We start from the raw sequence: 17,499 nt of genomic DNA on the forward strand, positions 1-17,499 counted from the left end.
CTGCCCCAGCACCACAGCGACCGGACCGGGACCGGGACCGGGACCGGGACCGAGCCCTGCAGCTCCTCCCCCTCGCACCCCGCGCCGGGACCCCCGCGGCGACGGCTCAGCGCGCGAAACTCACGGGGCAACACGCGCCGCGGCGCCGGCTCCCGGCCGCGCTGCCTGGGCGCCGGCGACCCCGGGCGCCGCGCTGCTGCGCTCCGCTGCCGCCGCCGCCGCCGCCGCGACCCCCTTCCTGCCGCCGCGCCCGGCCCGGCCCGCCCCCGCGCGGCCCCGCCCCCGCCCCGCCCCCGCGCGGCCCCGCCCCGCGCCCCCCCCCGCGCGCGCGGACGAGGCGGCGCTCACGTTTGCGTGCGCGCGGCGGCGGTTGGTGGCGCGGAGGTGCGCGCGGGCGGTGGCCGTTAAACGCGCGGCTCGGGCGCGCGGGCTCCTCGCGGCTGGGGCTCCGGGGAGGGGGCGCGGGCGGGGCCGTCGCCGTCGCCTCCGCGGAAGGGGCAGACGCGCCTCCGTGCGGAGTCGCGGGCGGCCCCGCGGGTCCCGGCGCGCCGGCCTGCGCCGGGCCGGGCCTGCCTGGGCTGGGGCCGGCTGCGTGCCAGGGACGCGGTGCCGCGGCCCTCGCTGTGTCCGGGCGCTGCCCTGCGCGGCTCTAACGCCTCGTTTTATAGCTAGATGCACGGACTGCGTCGTGGGAAGAGACGTGGGTGGTTAGGGCCGCCGTGGGTGTTCTGTGTTTTTGTGAGGGCCAGAAGTGTTGCCATCATGGGGAAGTCTAACTCGTATAAAACGAGAGGTACACGAGCAGCGCAGATTAACTTTTTGAACACCTGTTTGCATTTCCTGAGTTAGGGCACAGCAGTGGGTTTCTGCTTTGGTTTTAAACGCCTTGCCCTTTTTCTTTGGGTGGGGGAAACTTGCCTTGCCTCTGCTCTGTGCGAGACACATGCAGCAATCAGTAATCCGCACGTCCCAAAGGCGTTTCCATGCTGCGATAACCTCTCCGTTTTGGAAGTGGTGACTTAGCAATGCCAGCCGCTTTGCCGAGGCGGGAGCGTTGCGGGGGGGAGCCGCCTGCCGTACCCCGTGTCGGTGTGAGTCCGTGCTGCGCTCCCCTCCTGCGACGGGTCTTGCTTGTGAAACCCAGCACCACAGCTGCAGCGGCCTGCTCTAAGCAGTTTAGCGAGGCTGCGTGAGACAGTTATTTGGAAGGCACCGAGCAAAGCAATTTGGTTGTACCTCTCTGAACTGTTACCGCTAACACAGAGATCTGTTGCAAAAGCAGGAGAGAGTTGCAGAGACACTTCTTGCCTCGCTCAGGTTGGGGCAATGTGATCTTTAGCAGTGTTTCCCACTCTGTCTCCTCTTGTGCGAATTATATGTGTGGTATACATTAGTTTTTATCTTCAAGGCAACCTCTGTAAAGGAAAGTATAGGCAGGAATTTGGAGAAAGAGCTCAAATAGTCCTTTGCACATGAATATTTCCCATATTAGAAGGGCCTTGTTTTATGAGAATACTGTCGCTGAAAAAAGCAAGTCCTGCTTCTCTGTAAATGTTGAGCATCTGACTTACAGATATTACTAAAAGGAATCAAAGTGTTTGAGAAAGGAGGAAAAAAAAAAGCACAGAAGAATTATTTTATTAACGCTTTGAGAAGTTATTTGGAAATATGATACAGCAATTTGGGGCCTACCAAGGAGATTTTCTTGAAAATTTTGTTTTAAATTTTTTAAACTTTTGTCTTCATAATTAGAGAAAAGAAATTAAAATTGCAGCTTTTTGTGAATACCTTAGTTAAGCAGTAATGAAGTCATTAATTTGAATAGACAGTGCCAACTCTTATTTTTCATTACTGTAAACATACGGCAGTCTACCTCAGATTTTATGTTTAATGGCTCTCTAAATAATTCTGCTGTATTTACTTTCATTTGCTCATATTGCTTTCATTACTTTGAGTGTTGTTTGAATGCTTTTTGAATTTAATTTCACTTATATTACCCACCTGGTGATCACTGTGCCAAGTGATTTCATGTTGCTTCAGAAAGGCAATAAAAGTGAATACATTAAAATGTAGTGTGTTGCCTCCTCCTCTTCTGAAATCTGAGGTTAGACGAATAGTGCCCCCTTTTCCCCCAAATTTGATAATACTTTACATAGAAAAATAAAGTATTTTTGTTAACTTTGTGATTTATGCTGTAGCCTCCTAGCATGAAGTGTAGAAAAATAAATACACCATGTACTATATCCTGTAAAGTACTACGTTTCCCACAAGATGGGCTTCACAGAGATTATGAAATATTTGGCATCTTCTATGATTGGTTATCTACTTTAATGATTTTCTGATAAGAGCAAAGTATTCTGAGTGTTCTTTTTCATAAAAGATCACTTAATAGAAGGCTTTTGTGTGAAATTAAACAGTGCAGCAGTGTACAACAGTTGGTTTGTAAATCCGTATTTTGTATCTGCAGACTTCTGCACGAGGTCTCAATTCAGGAAGGAGTTTAAGCACTAGGAAATTAGATACATGATTAAGTAACTAAATCAAGACCTTTGAGATGAAACAGTTGCATCAAATTAAAGGATGTGATTGGTGTGCAGTTGTGGTCTCACAATAATGGGCTTGGACTTCCTTGTATGCAGGAATGCCCTTAATTCCATGTTCCAGGCTCTTGTGTTGTGACAAATATACTTGCACCTTGAAGATTTTCAGTATGAGTGCCTCAACCATGCAAACAGTTGCTACCTGCCTTTTATAGATATATGAGGAAGTGGTGTATGACTTTGTCCAAAAAGCTTTTGAGTCATGCTGTCTCCTTATGCTTTCATAACATAACAATACTGTTGCTGCCAAAGAGCCATATTAAAGAACCAAGTATTAAATCATAAAAGGCAGTAACGTATATCTTGAAGAAATATTTTAGATAGATAGATGCATCTTTTTAATTCTTTGCTTCGAGCATCGTTTACTCTATGTTGCTGTAGATGCTTATTTTTTTTTTCCCTCTGTTTCAGGTAAAACAGACTGCTACTTTCCCTTTTTATATAAGCTAGACGAAAAAAAAAGCACAGACTGCATCAGACACTGGAGAGCTGCATGGAGATTTTACTTTGCAAATGGAGCAGCATGCTAGCAGCATAAAGGATGAAAGTATTTGAAGAGCTCTTTTGAGGATAGAAATCAGCCCATGAACTCCTTCAGGCTGCAGTCTTATTCGTCGTTATTTCCAAGATTTTTTCCATGCACTCACCAAGATAAATTCCACTTTAGAAACAGTCCCAGTGAGCTCGGTGTGTATTATATAGGTATGTAACACAGCTATAGTTAATTTACTTTTTATACCTCAACATTATACCAAAATACTATAAAACAAATACCTATACATAGGAGGTTTAATTTTGTCCCTAGTAAACATGAAAATATGCCACAAACCCAGTTAGCAGCCTTAGTTAAAGTTTGTTTTTGACTCCTGTGTGCAGTAAATGGTTTGTGGATTGCAGATGAGGTAAGCTTTTGGGGCATTGCTGCTTATATAATGCCTTGCCTGTGAACAGAAGATTTTCATCTCCAGCTCTGCTAAGCTAGCACATAAATAATAAAACAATAAATTATAGCAACGTTGTAAGGACAAATATTTGATAACACTATATTACCTAGAGCAATGCCATATTTTATATACAGTTGTATATATGAGAGTGCTTTGTAATAAGACATAGCTTCAGAACAGAATGTATTTCTTGTCCTTTCTGTTGTTATATTTGAGTGTTGCTATCTTACGTATACACTGGCCTTTTGATCTTAAAGCATAAAAGAAATCTGACATGGCTGAATGTGTGTACTACTAGTGGTTACTGGCACCCTAGTGCAAGTAATTCAGTTAGCTGTCATTAATCTGAATGTGCCAACTCAAATAACTGTCCTTGAAAATTACCCAAATTTCTCCTGAGGCTTTTCTTGTGTCTTTAAATAACCCTATTCTTGCCCCTTTGCCTCTGGGATCTATATGCAGGTCTTACTTAAAGGTTGTTTTTTTTCCATATACTTACCATTTTTTCTTTGTTTTGAGGAAAAGAAATTGTCAGACATCTATGCTAATAATGAAAGGAGACTTGCTAAAAGTATTAAGTAGATATGAACCAGACCTTAGATGGCGTTTTTGAAACTTCGAAGAATTTAGTGCAGAAAAACAGTGGTTCTGCATTTATTGTTTATGCTCAACAACGTAATTACATTAAACAGTGGCTAATACTAGATCCCAGCTTACCACTGAATTCTGTTGTACTTACCTGAAAAACCTGATGAATATGCTGCAGGTATGGTTTCAAGGGAGATGCATCATTGTAAAAGGTTTATTTTTTCCCAGTTCAGTAATACTTGCATACAGAACAGGAAGTAGCTTTTAGATTTTAAGTGTTTTAAGAAAGTCTTGCAGTAGTCTTTTATATTTGTCAGAGGGTTGGGCCACTGGTGTATTTTAAGTATTTTAAAAGTATTTCTGTTACTCAGTTTCATGAATTGTTGGTCCCAGATTTCAGAGAATTCATAGGCACACTGGAAAGAAGGGAGGAGGTCTGATAGTTTTTGTTACAGAAACTTGAAATAAGAATAGCTGCGGACAGAAGAGATGAAATAAGATTAAGGGAGAAGACTAGGGGTGATGCATATACATCTCTGACTGTACATAGAAATGGTTGTTTGCATAGAACAAGACAAAGTCTGCCAGCAAAGTCTACTGAACAGACAGTAGTTGTTTAACTAACTTTCAAGATCATTTTATTCTATGCTAACATCAGATTTTAAAGGTAGCTGTGGCCAGGGCACATGAACATAGAGGCAATTTTTGAGACTGGAATAAATCATACTTTGTTGGCAGCTATGTATAAATAAGCAGATTTATGTTGCAAAGTGTGAGAAAAAAGCGCTGAAAAATAAGCAATTGAAATCATGGCAACGTTTAGCCATGATTTATCCAGGGGTAAATTTACCACTGTTGGACAAAGATTAAAGTACTATGCATTGAGTATCTACAACTTTTAGAAATCCAGCTAGATGGATTTGTCATGGGCTAACTCATTGTGAGTCCATGGTAAGGTAATTATTACCACACAGACAATACAAAATATTATGAGAGTTAATGTTCCGGGTAAGGATGTGGCTTCAATGTGAATACTAGGGGAGATTATTCGGCCACAAATATATATCACAACCAAGAGCATGTGTGCCAAAACACACAACTGAGATGCTGGATGGACAGCAGCTCTTACTTTGCTCCACCCAATAAATTCAGTCTTTCTTTCAGAACTGATGAAAAAGAATGAAATTACAATACTGGTAAGACAGGTGAAAGAAATGAAATGGTTCTATTTAATATTTACTAAGTACTTTAGATTTATTAAGTAGTACTTTAATATTAACTAAGTTTCACAACAGCACTATAAAGAAGGTATTTTTGCTATTTCTACCCCATTTCACGGTATTTGGACAACTACTCTTTTCTCTAAGACTAAAAGTAAAGATACAGAGTTGTGGATATAGAATTAATTAGATAATGTGCCAAACTCATTGAAGCACTTTTATTAAACTATGAGTCAGTAAGACTTGGTTGACTTACCTTCCTTATTCCTCTTTATTCCAGAATTTACTAGTCCCAGTTCTACAAATCTTAAAGGGCAGTAGTCACTAGGAATCATGTCACAAAGCCAACATCTCAAAATACCCCCTTTTATCAGAATGAGGGAGGCAGGGTCCCACCATGATGAAATGTTAGAGGATGGTGGCCAGACTGCACTCTCAGGAAAGGAGATCAACCAGTTCAGGTGTTCACCTTCACTCTGAACCAAAGAAACCCACTTTTTAAAGCCTTAAGTCTTTAAAGACAGATATCTAACCATTTATCAGACAGATTTCTTCCATCTTCTTTAAACAGATCCTTAGAAATGCATTTAATCCTTAAAACGGGAACTCATTCCCCCTTCTTGTAAAGTATTTGCTCATTTTCTAGATCACTTCCTTCTGTCCCTGACTGATCTTTGCCAGGCAGAAGATTCCTCCTCAAAGCATGTCTAACTAGAGTAAGAAAACAGCAGGAAATCTCCTGAAATCTGGCAGATGTCCTTTAGCTTAATGATTAGATTTTGCTTTGTGGAGGTCATTGTCCCTCAGGTGAACAATGATCACCTACAAAGAATGATAACAAGCCATTAAATCAATTTGGAGTATGTGGGGGAATGTGACTCCGTACCGTGCCACCAAAACTAATTCTTCTCTGGCTCTCAGGCAGAAAGCTGACAAGGCATGTGGGCCTACCTGAGATTCCCCCATGCATGATATGCTTTTGTCTGTGTCCAGTGAACCCAGATTTCCAGAAGCTGAATCTTTTCATTTGATCCTGCAACAGAGCAGATAATAAGATATAAGACTAAAATTGCACCTTGATGTATGGTTCTTCTGAAATGATTGAACATAGTATTGCTAGAGCCAGCTAAGCTGTTTCTCATCCATTTTCATTTGTGGCAAATGTAGCCATTGCTATTAGGTATGAATGCATCAAAGTCCCCAAAATACAAACAAAGAAGTTTAACTTGATTCGCTGTTCCATTTTAACTCTAATGTTAACTTTACCCTGATTATAAATTGCCTGTTTCCCTGGAGAAATGCTAGACCTAAATATTGGCAGCTAATGCCTGTTTTAATGCCTGTTGTAGACAAAGACACAGAGTAGTTTTCAACCACAAACAAGTCAATCTTTTTTTAAAATGGTATGAAATGAAGATATGTATCCCTTGCAGGAAGTGTCTCCCCCAAATTTCAGTACTTTCCCCTTTGATTTTTCTGTTCCTTTTGATAATGCTTCCAAAAATATTCGGTGATCATTTCTTCTCTTGTTAGGGTCTGCTACCAACCTACCTTTCTTGTAGTTTATCAATTAAGACATTATATCCCTAATTCTAAAATGTAAATTCACTCACTAGCAGGTGAAAGATCTGCTGTGTTGTATGAGAATATTCATACAGCAATGAAGACCTGGAACACTTATCCAAACTTAATTAGCATTCGTAGTACTACATGGCTTCAGTCCCTATTGAATTTCTTCTGGGAATGTTGTGCAAATTCTGAGAGTCAGTGAAAAATGTTAATGTAGGAATGTTTCATCAGTGCTTTTAAACATAAATATTTTGTATATTCAGGCAGATTCATTACTACAGCTGGTTGTACTAAATTCCTCAGTCTTTCAGGCAAAATAATATTTGCTTGCATTCTGACAAAAAAGATGTCTTGGTAAAAAGATATGATACATATGGTATGGCTGAAGCTTCTCTGTGTCCAAGTAATTTACAGCTGTAGTAAGAATCTCAGGTAAGAGATCTCTTGGGAAGTAGTCTTATCACTGCATATGGCAACAGCACCCCAGAATCTATGTTTAACAGAAAGTTGTGCCATGGTCTGTTAATTTATAAAGAATATTTGATATAAATACTGACCTCAAGAGCGGATTCCCATCTGTGTATCCTGTGTCAAAATGCATTTGCCTTTAGCATTGACTCGAGTATATGAGCCTTGGAGAACTGAAAGGTTCAAGATGCTCATTCTTTCCTCCCAGTAGTCTGTGTTAACCTGTGTTAGAGGTTAAATTTAGGGGGTTCTGTATGCAAGCATGTAGATGTTTTAGGTCAGCATTTCACTAGAGATCGTTAGGACACCTGACAGTTTCCCGACATTGTATGTTGAGCCCAGGAGACTAATTCTAAATCTTGCGTTTTGAATTCACTAAGTGCTGCACTCAAATACATAAGTCTGTTGTGGGATCTTGTCCTAAAACCACAAAATAGTGCATTTGTACATTTCCTTTTTAGCTAGCCTTCCCTTGCTTGAACTTTCCTTCATACCACAGATCTAGTGACAGTTTTAGGAAAGGAAATACTAGTTCTATTAAACCACCGTTTCTAATAGCGGACCTGTTGTTTGGGATGGCAGAGTGACAAAACACTAACACAGTCAATCTCTTTGTGAACTGTAGATTGTAAAATAAGTAGCTACATTTCCATTAAAATATTAAAAGCAGAGGTAGGGTTACATAATTTAAACAAGCTACCACTAAATCCCTCATTTTAACCATAGGGGAGAGGGCAGTGGGAAATACAGTGTAGAGGGATAGATACTATTCATAACTATGAATTAGTGTGGCTTGTATTTGAGAAATAGAAGTGTTGACTGTAGTACAGTCAGCTGTCTTCCTTGAGTAAAAATGCAAACATCCATTCTAGGAAACTGCATTCTCATTGAAGAAAATTACTAATTGGTTTGTTAAGAAAAAATAAATCAGAAATAGATGAGATGCTATGAATACCAAGAAATGCCTTAATGTTTCGGCAAATATCCTGAAAATATATCTGAAAAAATCTAATCAGTCCATAAGGAATGACTACTCATTTTTTCACTGTAGTTCTGTAAGAGGAAAAACTCCTGAAGAACTTGTGTTTGAGTTTCCTAATTTATAATAAAGGATTTCCCTTAAGGTAAAATAAGTAGTTCTGTTCCCACGTTGCACAGATTGCAAGAAAGCCTGGTTTTACTGAAAACGCACAAAACACAAGCATTGCACTAGATGTATTAGGAATCCTGACTTATTCCCACTCACAACATTTCAATAGTAAAGACTCCTGAAACAGAAACAATTTTGTGAAAGTATAGCTGGCTTCAACACTATGAATGCAAATGAAAACCCATGGTTTTGCCAGTAACCTTCCAATCTCTTTCATGTTTTTATCACCTAAAATCTACCAAAGCTATTGGTGCTAACTATTTATTTTTGTCAATATTTTTGTTGATACTTACTTTTATGAAATTATAGATTTGTCTCATTTCAATAGTATTGCTGTCTCAGAAGGTCCTGTGAACATTGTAAACTATCTTGTCAGGGAGAAATGGAATGTGATATATTTGTGTGTGTAGTAAGCATTTGAAAATTCTCTTCATTAAATAAGATTAATAGACTAATGACTATAGAAGGTAAACAGCCAGTTATTCCTAAAGCTTGGAAGGAGCCGAAGGGGTGGTTAAGGCATGCTCAGATTCCCAGTAGTAAGTTACCCACTCAGCTAAACTGAGCTGTTTCTAATGAACTTGCGAATGGGACAAGGCAATTCACTATTAATGCATTTGGGTCTAATTAATGATGTCTGTGATGTTGCGATATCTAAAATGCATATGCCCGCTTTCATTCAGATTTTGTTGTACCATCGCAGGTATAACCTGTGCTGGGAGAATTTAATTCCAGAATACTGTTATACAATTCTGTGTGACTCTATATCGTTACATTACTGGATTATACTGAATTTAAATTAAAATTTTTACTTTCTCTGGAAATGAGCTGTACAGATTTCTTCGAGCATCCTGCTAATACAGCTGAAGACGCTCAACTAAAATCCATCGCTCTCCAAATGCATTTTTAGAACATATTCTTTATGTATTTTATGATATTCATTACTGAAACATTGAGCAGAGAGTCCAGATGTTACATATATCTTACAGACAGCTCAGTCAGTACAGCATATTTGACATGAAGTAGGGAAGATGAATGAAGGAGAATGAAATTATTAGCAGGAATGAAAATATGAATATATAAAAATAAATATGAATTGAATATAAATGTGTATTTTTCAGTTTGTTATATTGGCTTCTATTCACTGAAGGGGAAGAATTAAACTACTAAATATTCTTTGAATAAGTATTCATACCCTAAATAACGCAGAAAGGCTGCATCTGGATGCAGGCAAGCTTTATGGTGCATCCCAAGACTGCGGTTCCCTGATATCTGGATCGGGGAGCTACTGGAAGATGCAAAGGCATCTGTTGGTAAATTTTTTTAATCTGAAAACAAGGATAATGTGTGGCAGATTGTGCACTAAGCTAAGCTTCTAGATCAAATAGCAGGGAGCACTTCAGGTTCATGAATCTAGGCTATAGAAAACTACAGCAAAAAAAAAGAAAAATTACTTTAAAAGTTTTTGGTGGCACAGGTCTATATGAGACAGATTCACTACACTTCTTTACAGGGCTACAATGCATAACTGTGATTGCTTTGTGAATGTGAGCAAGCATCTGGAAAAAATGTGCTAAAAGCTTTTCATATGGAAACAAAAACACAATGTTTCATTCTCCCATTGTATCTTCCTCATTTTTTACGTTTATATTCCGTGTCTCTCTCTACACTATAATTATTAACATTTATTGTTAGTAGATTCTAATCCATCCTAATACAGTTGCTTGTACATAGGTTTGTGGTTATGTTTGCAAATATCCAATTTAAAAAATGTATACGCTAAATATAATGTAGTTATATGTAATATGTTATATGTAATTCTAGAATGCAATATTTTTCATGACTGACCTTCATCTGAGTAGCTGAAATGTATTTTAATCTTTAAAACTGGACTTGAACCTAGGAGAGCAATTTTGAACTTAATTATTTGATGATGTTCCTAGTAATAGTTTTTCTAGTCAGAAAAAAAGTGAAAAAGTCTCAAAATAACATTTTGCAAGGGGGATTAAAAAAAAAAAAAAAGAGCTTCGACCATAAGCTTTGTCAGCAGAAAAAAAAAAAAGCAGAATCTTTTGGAGATACTTTCTAACTGCTTCTCATTTTTCAAAGTGTAGTTTTCTTTTAAATATCACTTTTCTATCTATTCTTTCTGTTACCCTCAGACAGACTGAGGTCCCACACTGAGTCAGATATAGGAGAATTTCAGCAATGCTTAATGAGCAAAATAAAAGCTGTTTTTTTGTGGGTTTTTTTTTTTTTTTTTTTTTTTTTTTTTTTTTTTTTTTATAAAAAGACTGAGTGAAACAGTTTTTGTCCTTGTCATACTGACAGGCTGCAACGCTATTAACATTTCTGATATGCAAGTGAAAGAAATCAGAAGCTTCACTGCATATAAAACTGTAAAAATTTATGCAATTGCAATTGCAGATTGCAGTAGCTGTTCTAAATTTAAAGGGACAGAAATGGACAGTAAGTTTTCTTGCAGGAAATAACTTACAGCAAACCTGCACCTATAATATCCCTTCTACCTTGACTGGAGCTTGCTCCGAAGGCTGTCAAGATTGGCCCTATTAACGAACCTTAAGAAAGTAACATATGCAGTAAAGACCACTACACAAAGAGCATTATTTCCAATTCCTTTTGTATGGTTAGCAATTATTATCTATTATCTATTGTTTCATGTGTGTGTGTATATATATATATATATAATGTATGTATATATATACACACACACACACGTGTGTATATACCTATATACATTATATATATATAAATTTGAGAGACTGCATGTGCTGGGAAAGAAAAAAATCCAGAAAAAGACTGAACCATTGAAATGAACATGGCCGAAGGCTTTATGGATGGTTAGTTCCACTGCAGCATTTAAGAAAAGGAATGTGCCTTGATTAAGGCCATATATTTGATGTGCAAGACCAAAATTTAAACTAGTTAGGAATGTGAACTAGGATTAATAGTTCTCTTCTGACTTAAAAACTGACAATGTTTCTGCTTTTGGGGCTCTGGCAGTCTCACACAAGCAAACAACTCTGCTAGCTGAGAAGTAACTCTTTCTATGCAGGGACCTATTGGATGAATATCTGTACACAAATGCTTATAATTTTCTGGTGATTTTCTACTCAGCAGTTGCATTTTGGAGTGTGTATTTATTGAAGATCTTATTTATTATAGAAAAGCTGCATATTTATCTTCTGTAACCTAAACGTAGGATATTTCAGAATATTGAAATAGTTATTATCATCTTCCTACAAAATAAGTGATTTTTGAAAAATGCCTGTTTTGGTAAATTATTATGATATAGTAATACACATTTAACTTGTTCCATTTACGTTTTTGGTTGACAGTATACAAACAAGCAGTATTAAAACATTATATTTATTTAATTTGTCATTTTTTATGTCTCGGGGTAATACTGATCTATTCTAAACTGATGTAGAAAAATGCTAACTGTTTTAGTCTGAAATTAAGAACTGCAGCATCAGAGCCTGCAGCATTATATACACTGCTAGACATATACTTTGCATTTTTTCACTGATAGCATATAGCAAACGAGGCAGTAAGGCATCTCTGTGCACATTTTTGACCTCGGGTGGCAAAAAATTGAAAAATACATACCATGTTTCTAAAAGCAGTCAGCAGGTTGTCTGAATGTGTTCAGTGATGATCCAGAGGTGAGGATCCTGTATCTCTCCCTGATGCCTGATACTGAGGGTTCCTGATCTTGGTCCAAGTGTAAGGGGGAAGGCTATGATATATGGCCTATATCTGAAATTAAAGCATCCTAATTTTGCAAGCATTTCAAGAATTTTTTCTTCACTGGAAAATCTTCATTAGAAACATACTACTCCTGGGCATGTTTTAAATCATAAAATGACTTCACATACACCACTTTCCTCTGAATACATCACATTTCTCTGAACTTTAGTAAATTGAGTTGTAACCAGTGTTCTGTAGTGCTGTGGTCTGTGTCTACAGGCTAAAAAAGAAAAATAGGTAAATACTTTCCTCCATTAATTTACTCCCCATTACTCTTCATGCTAAAATGTAACACTAATTTTGGAGCACAACTTAGTGCACCTGTAAAGACCGCTTGTGCTAATATTGGTACTAACGTTATGGCGTTTACATAAACCCTGACTTTTCTACCACAGTTCAAATTGATATAGGTGAGTTACCTGGCTCGTAAACCATGCCGAGTTTCCCACGACATGACTCAAAGGAAAGCTGATTACTTCGGGGCTTCTCAGACGGAGAAGCAAATGCAGGCCGTGCTGGAGCACCTTTGTTTCCGTTCCAACTTGATGGTTGAAATTAAGCACGTTCCCCAACTGCCAGTTATAGCGTGCCTCCAGCATTTCTCACTCTCTGCTGCCGCCGCTGCTGCTGCTGCTTCTCAAGGGAGCTGTGTGCTTGGCTTAGCAGTTGGGTCTTCCTCATCCTCTCCTTGTATTTAGATTCAGATTCAAAAGACGTCTTTTCTGAGCAGGAACAACCCTTTTTAGCCGCTGTTTTGCAGTCCTGCCCTGGAGCCTGCTGGTGGTCACTGCACAGTGCTGCTGCTAGAGCGGGGAACTGTGGAAAGCACTGGCTTGAACAGAAAGAAAATCTGTCTTGGTACCTGTTTTAAAAGTATTAAGACGTAGTTGGATATCTTTTGCATAGCTAGATGAAATAATTTGAGTTATTATTCCCAGTTTGTTTTACTGCTTCTCAGCTAGCACTTTCCATCTGTTTTATGTGAGAGTCTGTAGATACTTGTCTGAGTGCGCATAGCTTTTTCAAGGTGCAGTGAGCCACGTTGCCTTAAATCAACAGCATTTTCTCATGGATGTTTATACCAGTGATGTATTTTACAGCTTGGATTTTGTAACAGCACACAATGACCAGCTAGGGAGACTAGAGCAGGCCAGAAGCAGCACTGCCATTGGTGGTCTGTGTTGGATACGTAGATGTGGTGGGTTCCCTGTCCATGTGAGGTAGAAGAGAGCATGAGGACACGTTGAAAATTGACACTGATGCAATATGATGCTCAATGCTTAGCAAAATTGTAGCCTGACTTAACAAACATGCTATTAATGCTGATTTAAAGGGCAATATATTCACAACCTTAACAATATAGTCACAAAGTTATTTGCCTCGGAATATATAAGTACCCAGCAGATTTACTCATTCAGGAATTTGGTTCATTTAACAGATTAGGCAGTAGTTCAGTAATTATATTACATCATTTACTACATGGGGGTTTTAGTTATATAAAAATTTAATTGTTTTTATTTCATATTTACTTAAGAGGATTTTATAGTGGGGACATAATTTGAATAACCTAGAAAAGTGGTTTGTATAACAAATGTTTCTTAACAAGTAATTATATCTCTGTTATATTGCCAGCATGCTTAAAATGTATGGAAGTGACTGCACATCATAAAATCCCTGATTTATTTATTTTATGCAGAGACTTCTCAGTCTTTGTCCTTGAAACTGCACCATATTTAGGACAAGAATGAAGCTGAAGAGCAAATTAATTGCTCGCTTCATTAGTCAAATAGATCTCTTCCTGGAGGGGCCTACCCCATGGTGGCACCCAAGCTGCAGCCTGTGGCCCAAATGAGAAAGCTGCTCTCAAGAGCATTGCAAATATTTCTCTGCTGAGCAATCTGGCACCTTTCTTCCTGTTGGAGGCCGACAGTGAGACTCCGAGTGGCACGTTGCTTCCAGGGATCGGGCGTAACCACATGCTGGTGTGAACAAAGCACAGATTGTTCTGCAGGGAGAAAAGGAGGGGAAGCGAAGGACATGGAGCATGAGAAATAGCAACACAAAGAGGAAGTGAAGTCTTGATAAAAGGCATGAGGAATAGGTAGGGGTACTCCTGGGACAGGGATGAAATGGGGAATGAAGTGCCAGATGGAAGTCATGTCATGAGTTTATTCTCAAGGCAGCAGCTGCCGCTGTTTCTTTTCCTCCACTTGCTGCACTCACCAAGCCTCCCCAGGACCTGCACAATACTACGCCTCTGGTTTCACGAGCCTGCAGCGCAGAGCTGCACCACCCCCTGAGGACAGACAGCATCACCAGAGGCCCCATGTGTCCCTGCAGTCAGGACGGTGCCCACCTGGAGACCCAAGCCAAGGTCGGGGTCCCATGTCCCCTCTGACTGCCATGACCACCACTGCTTGACTTGCTCCACTGCTCCCGCCAGGGGAAGACAACCCGCTTGGGGGGGTCATGTTGATGTTTTGTCCCGTCCCTTTTTTTTCTTCATCTCCCTTGTCTCAGCCTGTTACAAATAGATGTGCTAAAAGAAGAAATGATCCTCAATGCTAGTCTTCTAAGCATTAGGGATTTGGTCAAGCTGGTTTGTTCATTTGTTAGTTCCTGGATGGGATGATGTCAGGATATGCAGGATGAAGGTTGTTTGTCCAGGTGGACACAGAGTACCTGGTCAACAAGATTATATGGAAAGACTTCTGATACGCTGCATTTTAGTGTGTATGCATAGGCGAGAGAGAGAAAAAAAAGTCTTATCTAAAGGGAAAAGCTTTAAAAAAGAAAAGGTCTTTGTTCACATCAGTCATTCCAGGATTGGAGGTTCCCCTAACAGTCTGCAGCTGCACATGCAGCCAGCTACGTTAAGTAAAGTATACGTTCAGAGAATGAATTATTTTCCTGCATGTAGGTGGAGCATTACCTCTGAAACTAGCTTGCTGGCTAATGAAGTGCTGCACTAGTGGATTTCACCATCTCTGAACGGAGTTATTTTGTTGTATCTTTACACAGCCTTTATGCAGCCTTTTCACAAAACTGTCTTTTGGTCAAACGGTGCACATGGCTGGCCTGTCTGGTAATGTGCTTTTGCCCAAACCACATATATTGCTGAACCTTCTTTGTCTTGCATGATGCATCTCAGCTGCTTGGGGCAGAAGCTCTTGGCATTGCAATAAGGCAGAGGCAGAAATATTTTAAATTTGGGCAGAACTATGCTGTAAAGATTCTTTGGCAGCTTTACTCCATTGTAGCCCATTGGAGTCGTCTTTCAGACTTTTTTTTTTTTTAATTACAGGCGATGTGTTAGAGCACTAACTTCTTGGTGTTCAAAGATTGTCAGCAATCTGATGCTTTAAACAGAGGAGACAAAAGGCAGAAAAATGAAACTTTACACAGCAAGAGACTGCAAACTAAAGAAACGAGAGGTTAAATGACTTTGCAAAGGTCATGCGGCTTCCAGTAGGACTGGTATTAGAACCAGTTTCTTCTAAGCCTTACAATAATGTCTTAAACACCGAGTCAATCATCTCCTTCCTGCTTGCTGTTGCTGTCATGACTTATTGCTCTGTTTTAGAGTTTCATGGCAGGCAATTCTAGCATCTTCATTTTCTAGGCTCATATTCAGTCCTGCTCTGTCTTAACCAATTCACTCATCCCGTGTAATTATAGCTCTGGATGGAGCTGATAAATTAACCTTACAATTACCCCCTCCATTTTAATAATAATAATAGTAGAAAAACCTTACTATGTTTGCAAAATTGATGTCAATGGAAAATTTCATAGCTAGGAATAAATTAGACCAACAACTACAGTCATAAAAAAGATTTAAGGGGAATACAGCTGGACCTTATGCTAGTTACAGATGCAATGTGTAGAATATTTCATGAAAATTAAAGTGCTGCAAGGCTGGAGGCCAGACTGATTTTTCCTTTTTTGACCTAGAATCTTCTTAATTGGTCACTTACAACATAGTATTTTGCTCAGGCTTCAGCTAATTCCTCTCTCTTTCCCTGAGATGCTGTAAGCACTGTGTGTATTCCCATATCCATAATTAAAGTGATTTCTTCTGAGAGAGCAAGTGGAGCCAGTACAGAGGCCTGTAGAAAGCCCGTGTCACCAAGCTGAACAAAAATATTTTAGCAGGAGGCCAGGTCTGCAAAAGAAAAAGAAAAGTCTCCCCAGGGCTTCTTGCTTTATTCACAGCTTGAGTGACCTAAAAATAAAATATTACTGCATAGAATCACAGCCATATTATTCCCCACGCAGTTTTACCAACATTTCAAGCTAAATTAAAGAGGAACTGTTCTAAGTTTAGTTTCCTGAAGCTGTTTTCCAGCTCATCTTTCTATCTTCTCTGACTTCTGCTTTATAATTAAACAGAAAAATGAAGGTAATTTAAGGAAATACGGCTTTATGTCCCACACGACTGACTTGGTAAAAAATACCAGCATTTTTCCCTACTCTGCAATCCAGAAAGGCATGTCTTCCCGCAGCCGTTCTCCTAAAGGCCTGCTCCCAGAGACCCACCAGGTCTGTCGAGGATCCAGAGGAGTTTAGTGCTTCCCGGGTCTCTGAGCAGAGCCTGGAGAGAGCGCCCTGAACCATCTCACGGGCGTTTCAAGGTGTCGCTGGCTCTTCCGGCCAGGCAGATTTTCTTCTATTTTGATTCTTAGGATTGGTTCACTTACTAAAAAGAACAGAGCAAGGTGGAACCTCACACCTTTGCTAAAGGTCACGATTCTGTTAAAATACATTAGTCTCACGTAGATTTTTCTACCTACTCGGTTCCTTCCACTTTAATTGCTGTTACAGTGCCAATGGCAGGTGGAGAGGAGCGCGCACATGAACTACCGTTCATCGGGCTGGTTTTGACAACGTAGCTTCTCATTTCCGATCCATACCGTATAAAGCTCATCAGCCAGCGCCAAGAGCTGTACGGGTGGTGGCAGCGCCTGCTGCCACATTAGCTGCTGTATTTGGTTCCTGGGCCGCGGGGGAAGCCTAGTCAGCCCGTCCTGGGAAGCGGCAGGCCTGTGCTGCCAGCCTGCGGAGCAAACATAGAAGAAGGTTCGGGTCAGATGGGGGGGGGGAAGCGCACAACTTTCTCAGGTCCTCTGTCCGAGCGAGTCGCCAAGGATGAAGGAGCGCTAGTAGTCGGAGAACGTAGTGCATCCATAGTT

At 40.1% G+C, this 17,499-nt stretch overlaps 1 protein-coding gene across 1 annotated transcript in view; it reads right to left on the reverse strand.

Annotated features, from left to right (window-relative positions):
- PAM (peptidylglycine alpha-amidating monooxygenase) overlaps positions 1-199 on the reverse strand; it is a 136,236-nt gene extending 136,037 nt beyond the window's left edge. The window contains exon 1 of the mRNA XM_062599075.1: positions 125-199. The gene's annotated coding sequence lies outside the window, so the exon portion shown is untranslated. The remainder of the gene's footprint in view (positions 1-124) is intronic.
- Positions 200-17,499: the final 17,300 nt, after the last annotated feature.

This window comes from Rhea pennata, chromosome Z (assembly GCF_028389875.1).
Source record: "Rhea pennata isolate bPtePen1 chromosome Z, bPtePen1.pri, whole genome shotgun sequence".
Lineage (NCBI taxonomy): Eukaryota > Metazoa > Chordata > Aves > Rheiformes > Rheidae > Rhea > Rhea pennata.